This window comes from Loxodonta africana, chromosome 5 (assembly GCF_030014295.1).
Source record: "Loxodonta africana isolate mLoxAfr1 chromosome 5, mLoxAfr1.hap2, whole genome shotgun sequence".
In the NCBI taxonomy this organism is placed as follows: Eukaryota; Metazoa; Chordata; class Mammalia; order Proboscidea; family Elephantidae; genus Loxodonta; species Loxodonta africana.
This window is the reverse complement of record NC_087346.1, coordinates 87,701,044-87,708,390: the sequence shown is the minus strand read 5'-3', so window position 1 is coordinate 87,708,390 and position 7,347 is coordinate 87,701,044. Positions and strand designations below refer to the sequence as shown.

The window sequence follows — 7,347 nt, the reverse complement described above, 5'->3', positions numbered from 1 at the left end:
CATGCCTGAACACAAGCGGGCAGAGAAGATGGGAAGACTGAGGGGTGGTGGGTAAGGGGCACAAGATTTCTTTGTGGAGTGATTAAAATGTTCTAAAATTATTGTGGTGATGGTTGTACAGCTCTGTGCGTATACTAACAACCATGGAATGGTACATGTTAAATTGAAGAATTGTTTGCTTTGTGAATTATATGTCAATAAAGATTTTACCAGACACAAAAAGCCTTGAATCATGATATCCAAAAAAATGCTGATGCAAATGTGTACGCACTTTGTCTTTAGTTCTTGTGTCAAAGAGATTGCAATCACAAGTGGCCTCACACTTGCCAATGTTATCAACACTATTCTAAAATCTATTATATATAACACGGGTGACACTGAAATATTAGGTCATTGATTCTTAGCTGTGTAACAACACTGATGGTAAAAGGGACATTAAGTACCCTCAGGCAACCACAAGGTCATCTACCCTTTGCTTTTTCCACTTGGCATCCACGTGCTCTGACTATTCATATAATGTGTTTACTCTGATGTGTAAGAGTTATATTTTAACTTCTTAATTGATTTCTCCTGGGATATAAGCATGAGCAATGGCAGAAGGGAACAGATTTTTGAAAGAAAGAGATTCATTTAACCAAGATGTCTATGAAATGGATTTCAGTTCTTCTGCTGATACAACTGAGTTGTTACTTTAGCTCTGGAATTTGTGGAAAAGTGCTGGTGTGGCAAACAGAGTATAGCCATTGAATGAATATAAAGACAATACTGGATGAACTTATTCAGAGGGGTCATGAGGTGACTGTTCTAATATCTTTAGCTTCCATTCTTATTGATCCCAACAAACCGTCTGCTATTAAACTTGAAGTTTATCCTACATCTCTTACTAAAGATGATTTTGAGTTTTGTTTTTTGAAGTTGATCAGGAAATGGACATATGATCTGCTGAAAGACACATTTTGGACATATTTTTCAGTATTACAGGAAATCATTTGGGAATTTTCTGGCTGCATTGAAAGACTTTGTAAAGATGTAGTTTTTCACAAGAAACTTATCATGAAACTACAAAAATCAAGGTTTGATGCCATTCTTGCAGATGCTGTTGGCCTTTGTGGTGAGCTGTTGGCCAAGCTACTTAAAATATCCTTTGTGTATTGTGTCCCGTTCACTATTGGCTATAAATTTGAAAAGTACAGTGGAGGACTTTTAACCCCTCCTTCTTATGTACCTATTGTTATGTCAGAGTTCCAAGATCAAATGATGTTCTTGGAAAGGGTAAAAAAATATGATATATGTGCTTTATTTTGACTTTTGGTTCCAGACATTTAATGAGAAGAAGTGTAATCAGTTTTACAGTGAAGTACTAGGTAAGCTATGTTTTTAGTTGGTAGAATGAAGTCCTAACATTTACTGTGCGTTTGAAAGTGAGTTTGTGTAAATAAAAAGCCAGAGGAAGTTTTTTTACGTAGGTAAAACATGAAATGAAAATATGAAATGATCTGTCTCACAAATATTATAGAGAGGCTTCTATTATAGAATCAGTTAGAAGAACCCAGTGGCTAATCACTAGGACAGGGAACTTCCCAGAATCAGAAACCCCCAAATTAAAAAAAAAAGACACTGGAAATTTCTTTAATTAATTACATATCCATTTTATAGTAGTATCTATCTTTAAAAAGTCATTTTATATCTCCATGAATATCTGGATGAACACAGACATGCTGATTGAAGAGTGATACATATTTCTAGAATAACTATGTACATAGCATTGAGAAAAATACTTGAGTAGCTCAGTTTTGTTATTTAGTAATTAGAATATTTTTCCAGGGTACCTTCTCAGGTTTCCTTCTCAGTTGAAGGATATACTGGCTTTATGCTAGATTCAAAAATTATGATTTGTATCTACAATACTTTATTAACCTGCTAGCCAAATAGCCATAATCAAAATAATATAATTCTACATAACTTGTGTTTACTGAACCCTGAGGTTTCTAATGATTCCACATTTCTTCACTAAGTGCTTACAAATCACTTGTCTTACAGGACTATGATGTTGTGGAGGGGTTGACATATAAGTTATTAGTCTGAATTTTTTGTAAACAATGTCTCTGTTTAAAAAAATTCACAGCGAGCACATTTATCTCCTTAATTTTTGAAAATTTACAGTGTTTACTTAGTTTTATTGAATAATGAAATGTTATTCAGCTCTCCACTTGAACCAAATGCCATAGTTGGTACAAGGAATTATACCATACACACAAAGACCTCAAATTTTAGTTGGGAAACTGAATATCAAGTGATCGGCTTGCTAATTTGTAGAAACAAGACCAAGTACTTCTGGGAAAGTTGTTTCCGTGGCTATGGCAGGCTTAATTGATCGGGAAGCTCAAATTCCAGTTGTTTGCATTTGTGGATCTGCTCCTTTTGCAAATTTAGATAATGTAAATGCATATTTAATTCTACAGTGGCTTAGATTTAATAACTGTTTATGATGGTGGAAGTACTGATGTGACATTAGAAACGTAAGGGTCCTCTCACACCTTTAGAATGTTTAGCCAGTTATTCCAAGCTCCCCCCTTCAGAAGATTACTTGGACAATTGGATGAAAATTTTTTCAAGTTTTCTCCACTTTTTCTTTCTCTTTTCTTTGCAGAAAGACCCAATACAGTACATGAGACAATGCGGAAAGCTGAAATATGGCTTGTCTGAAACTATTGGGATTTTGAATTTCCACACCTTTTCTTGCCACATTTTGACTTTGTTGGTGGGCTCCACTGCAAACCTGCCAATCCCTTGCCTAAGGTAAACTTATTACAGTTGGTTTAGTATTTTCAAATGAAATCATTCTACTTACTTCATTCAGAATGTTTGACTAAGTAAAAAAGATGTGGGATGTGTGCTAAAGTGACCTGCAAATTAGAAATCCACATATTTCCATGCCACCCCAAGTGTCTGAATATCATTACCATGACAGAATAAATGGGATACCTGTGAGACTTTGAGAATAGTGTGATAAATTAAAACCTCCATTATTCAGCACATAAGAACGTATCAGTCATTCATTCAGAGATTATTTTTAGAGTGACTACCATATTCCAGGTAAATTACTGGTGGTTGCATACACAGAGAAACTAAACAGACATGGTCCCTGCACCCTCCCATACCCCACCTCACGCACACACATCTTATATTCTAGTTGGAAAAATAGAACCCAAGCAAGTAGTAAACATACAGTGTGAAAAGTATTATAATAAGGAAAGACCACAGTGCTAAGGGAACACCCAACAGGGATCATGGAAAGTAACCCACAGTCATTGATAATTAAGTTGAAGGGTGTGCAGGAATAGGTAGAGAAGGTGGGGGAAAGAGAAAGACAAAATGAAAGCAGGTATAGTAGTAATGGCGGTCCCCAAGATCTCCTAGTGACCAGGAAGAGGAGGTGTAAAGAGGCAGATGATATGGGGGAAGTTTAGTTGGATCCAGAAGGAGTTTGAAACATCTATTAAGAGCATTGGGGAGCCAGGGGAAAGAATGAAGCAAGAGAGAGATACGAGCAGATTTCTTTCACAAAAGAACCCTCAAGATGCAGTTACTGGATTGGATTGTGAAGGAGCAAGACTAGAATGGTGGACCTCTAAGGAGATTGTTTCAGGAGATCAGGCACAGATGATGGGAAACTAGACTAGAATGTTCATAGAATGAACACTGTTCCGGTAAGACTACCAACCTTATACGAGTGTTGTAAGAAAAATATTAGTTAATACATGAAGAACACTCCAAATGCCTCTGGCACAAAGTAAGTAATCCAAAAGTAGTATTAGCTACTATAATTATTGCTATTTTTGGTACTATTACTAATACTATTAATCATTTCATATGCGTCAGGCACTTTAAATATACTTCTCATTAAATAAGAATTGGTTTTCAAGTAGATCAAAATTATATTCTCTAGCAAAGTCCTAAAGAACAGATATCCAGTGAAGTTTTTAAAAGTGGATGTATACGTTTTAGCAAAGAGATGAGCATGTCAAAATTCTTAGTTTGTCGTAAGGATTTAGGCTCTTCATCTGTTTTATAGCTAAGGGGAAGACCATTCCTAACCATTATAAATGGGTGAATATAAATGGGTGCTCCCAACAATATTTGCAGCCAACGCCATGTGTACTTTCTTGCAGCCTTAGTTTACAGCATTGAAACCATTCATCATTTGAAGCCTCACAGTTTTACATCTTTGAGAATAAAAGGGATAGTTTAGCCTATCAGAGGAAGTGTTTTCTACCATACACCAACCCTACAGGAAACCTCAGTAAAACTCCCTTGAGTATAAAAAAAAAACAAACTCACTCCACGGGATTTCCAAGGATGGGCTGGTGGATTCCAACTGCTGATCTTTTGTTTAACAGCCATACATTTAGCCATTGCAGCACCACAGCTCCCCTTTGAGTATATTTGTATCTATAGCATAGCTGCCTGATCGAATGAACACAGAAAATGTATCCTGTGCCTGTAATGAATACGAAAAAATTCTGTACACATAATCCAGACTAAAGAATTTCTGCTACTTATATCCAAAAATGTCCCTTAGTCTGAACTTACAAATGTTCCAACTTCTAGCTATCCTGTGCACAATAGAAGGAAACACTGCCCGGTCCTGCACCATCCCCAAGATCATCGCTATGTGAAAGCCCATTGTTGCAGCCAGTGTGCCAATCATCTCTGTGAGGGTCTTCCTCTTTTTCACTGACCCTCTACCAAACATGACATCCTTCTCCAGGGACTCTTCCTTTTTGATAACATGTCCAAAGTACGTGAAAGGAAGACAGTGTCATACTATAGCACTTTGGGATTCAGAGTTCATAAACCATTTGCCTTTTTTCAACTCTTCTTGCTTGACCATAATCATTTTCAAAAGAATGAAACAAATATAATTGCGATGCCTCAAAGTGAAATGTTGAGAACCCTCCAGATTCTAAAATAACAAAACTAACAAGAACAACAAGAGTAATAGCAAACATTTACTGAGAGTCTACTATATATTATGAACAAGTCTAAGTATTCAAAAACTCCATTATTCTTCACAATAATCAGGTTAAAAAACACTATCCACATCCAGTTCATTTTAGCAAAGAGACAACTGAGACACAAAGAGAATAAATAACTTGCACAAAGCAGACAGCTAGTAAGTTTCAGAATCAAGATTCAAACCGAGGCAATTCACTTTCACACTTTTAACCACTCAATCACTGATATGAAGTCAATACCAATTCTTGACCACCTTGCCTGGGCATGGCCCCAGATCTCATCATGGACCTGCCTCCAATTTTCAGATAATGATATTATTTTGAACCTTGTACACCAGATTCATTAACAATTCCTCACTGGATAATTCAAACTTTGCACAGTCAGATGATGATGTTTTTCTTTTCTTTTAATTTTTTTGTCATTAAGGCTTAGCACTTTCCATTCTCTATCCTAAAAATACATGGCCTCCCCCAACTCCTATCTTTCTTTACATCCTATAATCCTATGCATTCAACAAATTCTAGCCCATATACTAAAATGTCTATCATCATCTCCGAAGAAAATAATGCACATTTCTTCCAATCTTATGTGGCACATATTTTTGCCATTGGCATGAAAATTTCAGTTATTGATCTTTTCTGGTTTATTCTCTAAGTTGATTTCTATTTGATTTTTCTTCAGCTGTAAAGAGAACGCTATGAGGTTATCAGCCGTTCATCATGATCAGCCTGTTAAGCCCCTGGATCGAGCCGTCTTCTGGACCGAGTTTGTCATGTGCCACAACGGAGCCAAACACCTTCGCCCAGCCGCCCTCAGCCTCACCTGGTGCCAGTACCACTCTTTGGATGTGATTGGGTTTCTACTGGCTTGTGTGGCAACTGTTAGTTTTCTTGTCATAAAATGTTGCTTGTTAAGTTATCAGAAGTTTTATAAGACAGGAAAGACGAAAAAGAGGGAGTAGGCCTCTTTAAGGCAAAAGACTAATAGACATGATAAGTGAGAGCGTTATATTTAATTTAACCATTATGGTTCAAGTTTTGGAAAGATTCTCCTCCATATTCTGCAGGAGCTGAGCTTTTTCTGATTTCTGAAGATATGTTACTCTTGGTTTATTGTTCTGGTGTTAGTTAATTCTTTCCTAATTAAGAATAATCTTGCATGTTTTTAAATAAATTTCTCCTCAAAATTCCTCTTGAAATAGGCAGTTCCAGTCATCAGGTGGATTATATTCAAGGTATTCTCATTTGGTAAATTGTGAAAAAATTCTATGTTAGTGATGAATTATGTATACTTTTATAACCGGAAAACAACATGAAACTCACTGGAACCACAACCTGTTGATGTGAAAAGATCAGGAAGCTTGATGTTTTCACTGTGCATTTTTGGAAACATTTTCTATATAAATGATGTGCATTCATACAAAATATATGTATGCCTCATGAAACATGAAGTATTTCTTCTTGAAATTTTTCTTTCATTCAGAAGTTCTGAGTGGTTTTAAGTGGCTTCCTCCCTAAAATTATGTAATACTATGAAGTCCTTGGTTAGAAAGAGTCAAAATATTTTCCACACTACCCTTGAATATGCTTGAGTCATTGTTTTCCCTTTATTGAATGACTCTTTGGAATTGGATAGTAAAAACAAAAAAATTCCAGCCTATTGCCATCAAATCAATTCTGACCCATAACAACCCTATAGATCAGAGTAGAACTGCCCCATAGGGTTTCTAAGGAGTGCCTGGTGGATTTGAACTGCCAAACTTTTGGTTAACAGCTGTAGCTCTTCACCACTACACCACTAGTGTTTGCAATTGGATAGTAAGACACAAAATAAAAGGAGTAGTTCCCTTGATTAGGAATGATAGGTGGGGCCCAAGAAGTGTAGCCCAGTGCCTCTGAGTTACAATGTTAAAAGCTCCTGTAATAATATCTCTTATTTTTGGCCTTAACTTAGCAATTCCCATACTTTAATACCTACCTCACTTAGGCTAGGAAAACCAGAATGCTATTTAAATCTTTTATATTGATTCTTCTCTCTTTTTGCATAGAAGAAGTAAATTGCAGAGAAAGAGCCAAATTTTGTTATGTGCAACAATTTTAAAAGCTATGCACCCGGTGAGTCTGAATCGACTCGACAGCACAGGCTTTGGGTTTTTTTTTTTTTTTTTTCATGCATTTTAAAGCTTTTGATAGGGCAAGAAGATCTCCAAAAAAGTCTTTGAATATCAGCAATCAGAACCTTAGGATGAAGAATTAATGAACCCCAGAGAAGAAAGAAACCCTTCCTTTGTAGTTTCTTCTGCCTGATAAGAGATAGTTTAAACATCTG

The 7,347-nt window shown here is 36.2% G+C and overlaps 1 pseudogene; it reads left to right on the top strand.

The window, feature by feature from the left end:
* The first annotated feature begins 639 nt into the window (after window positions 1-639).
* On the top strand, window positions 640-1,305 carry LOC135227195 (UDP-glucuronosyltransferase 2B31-like; annotated as a pseudogene).
* The last annotated feature ends 6,042 nt before the right edge of the window (window positions 1,306-7,347 follow it).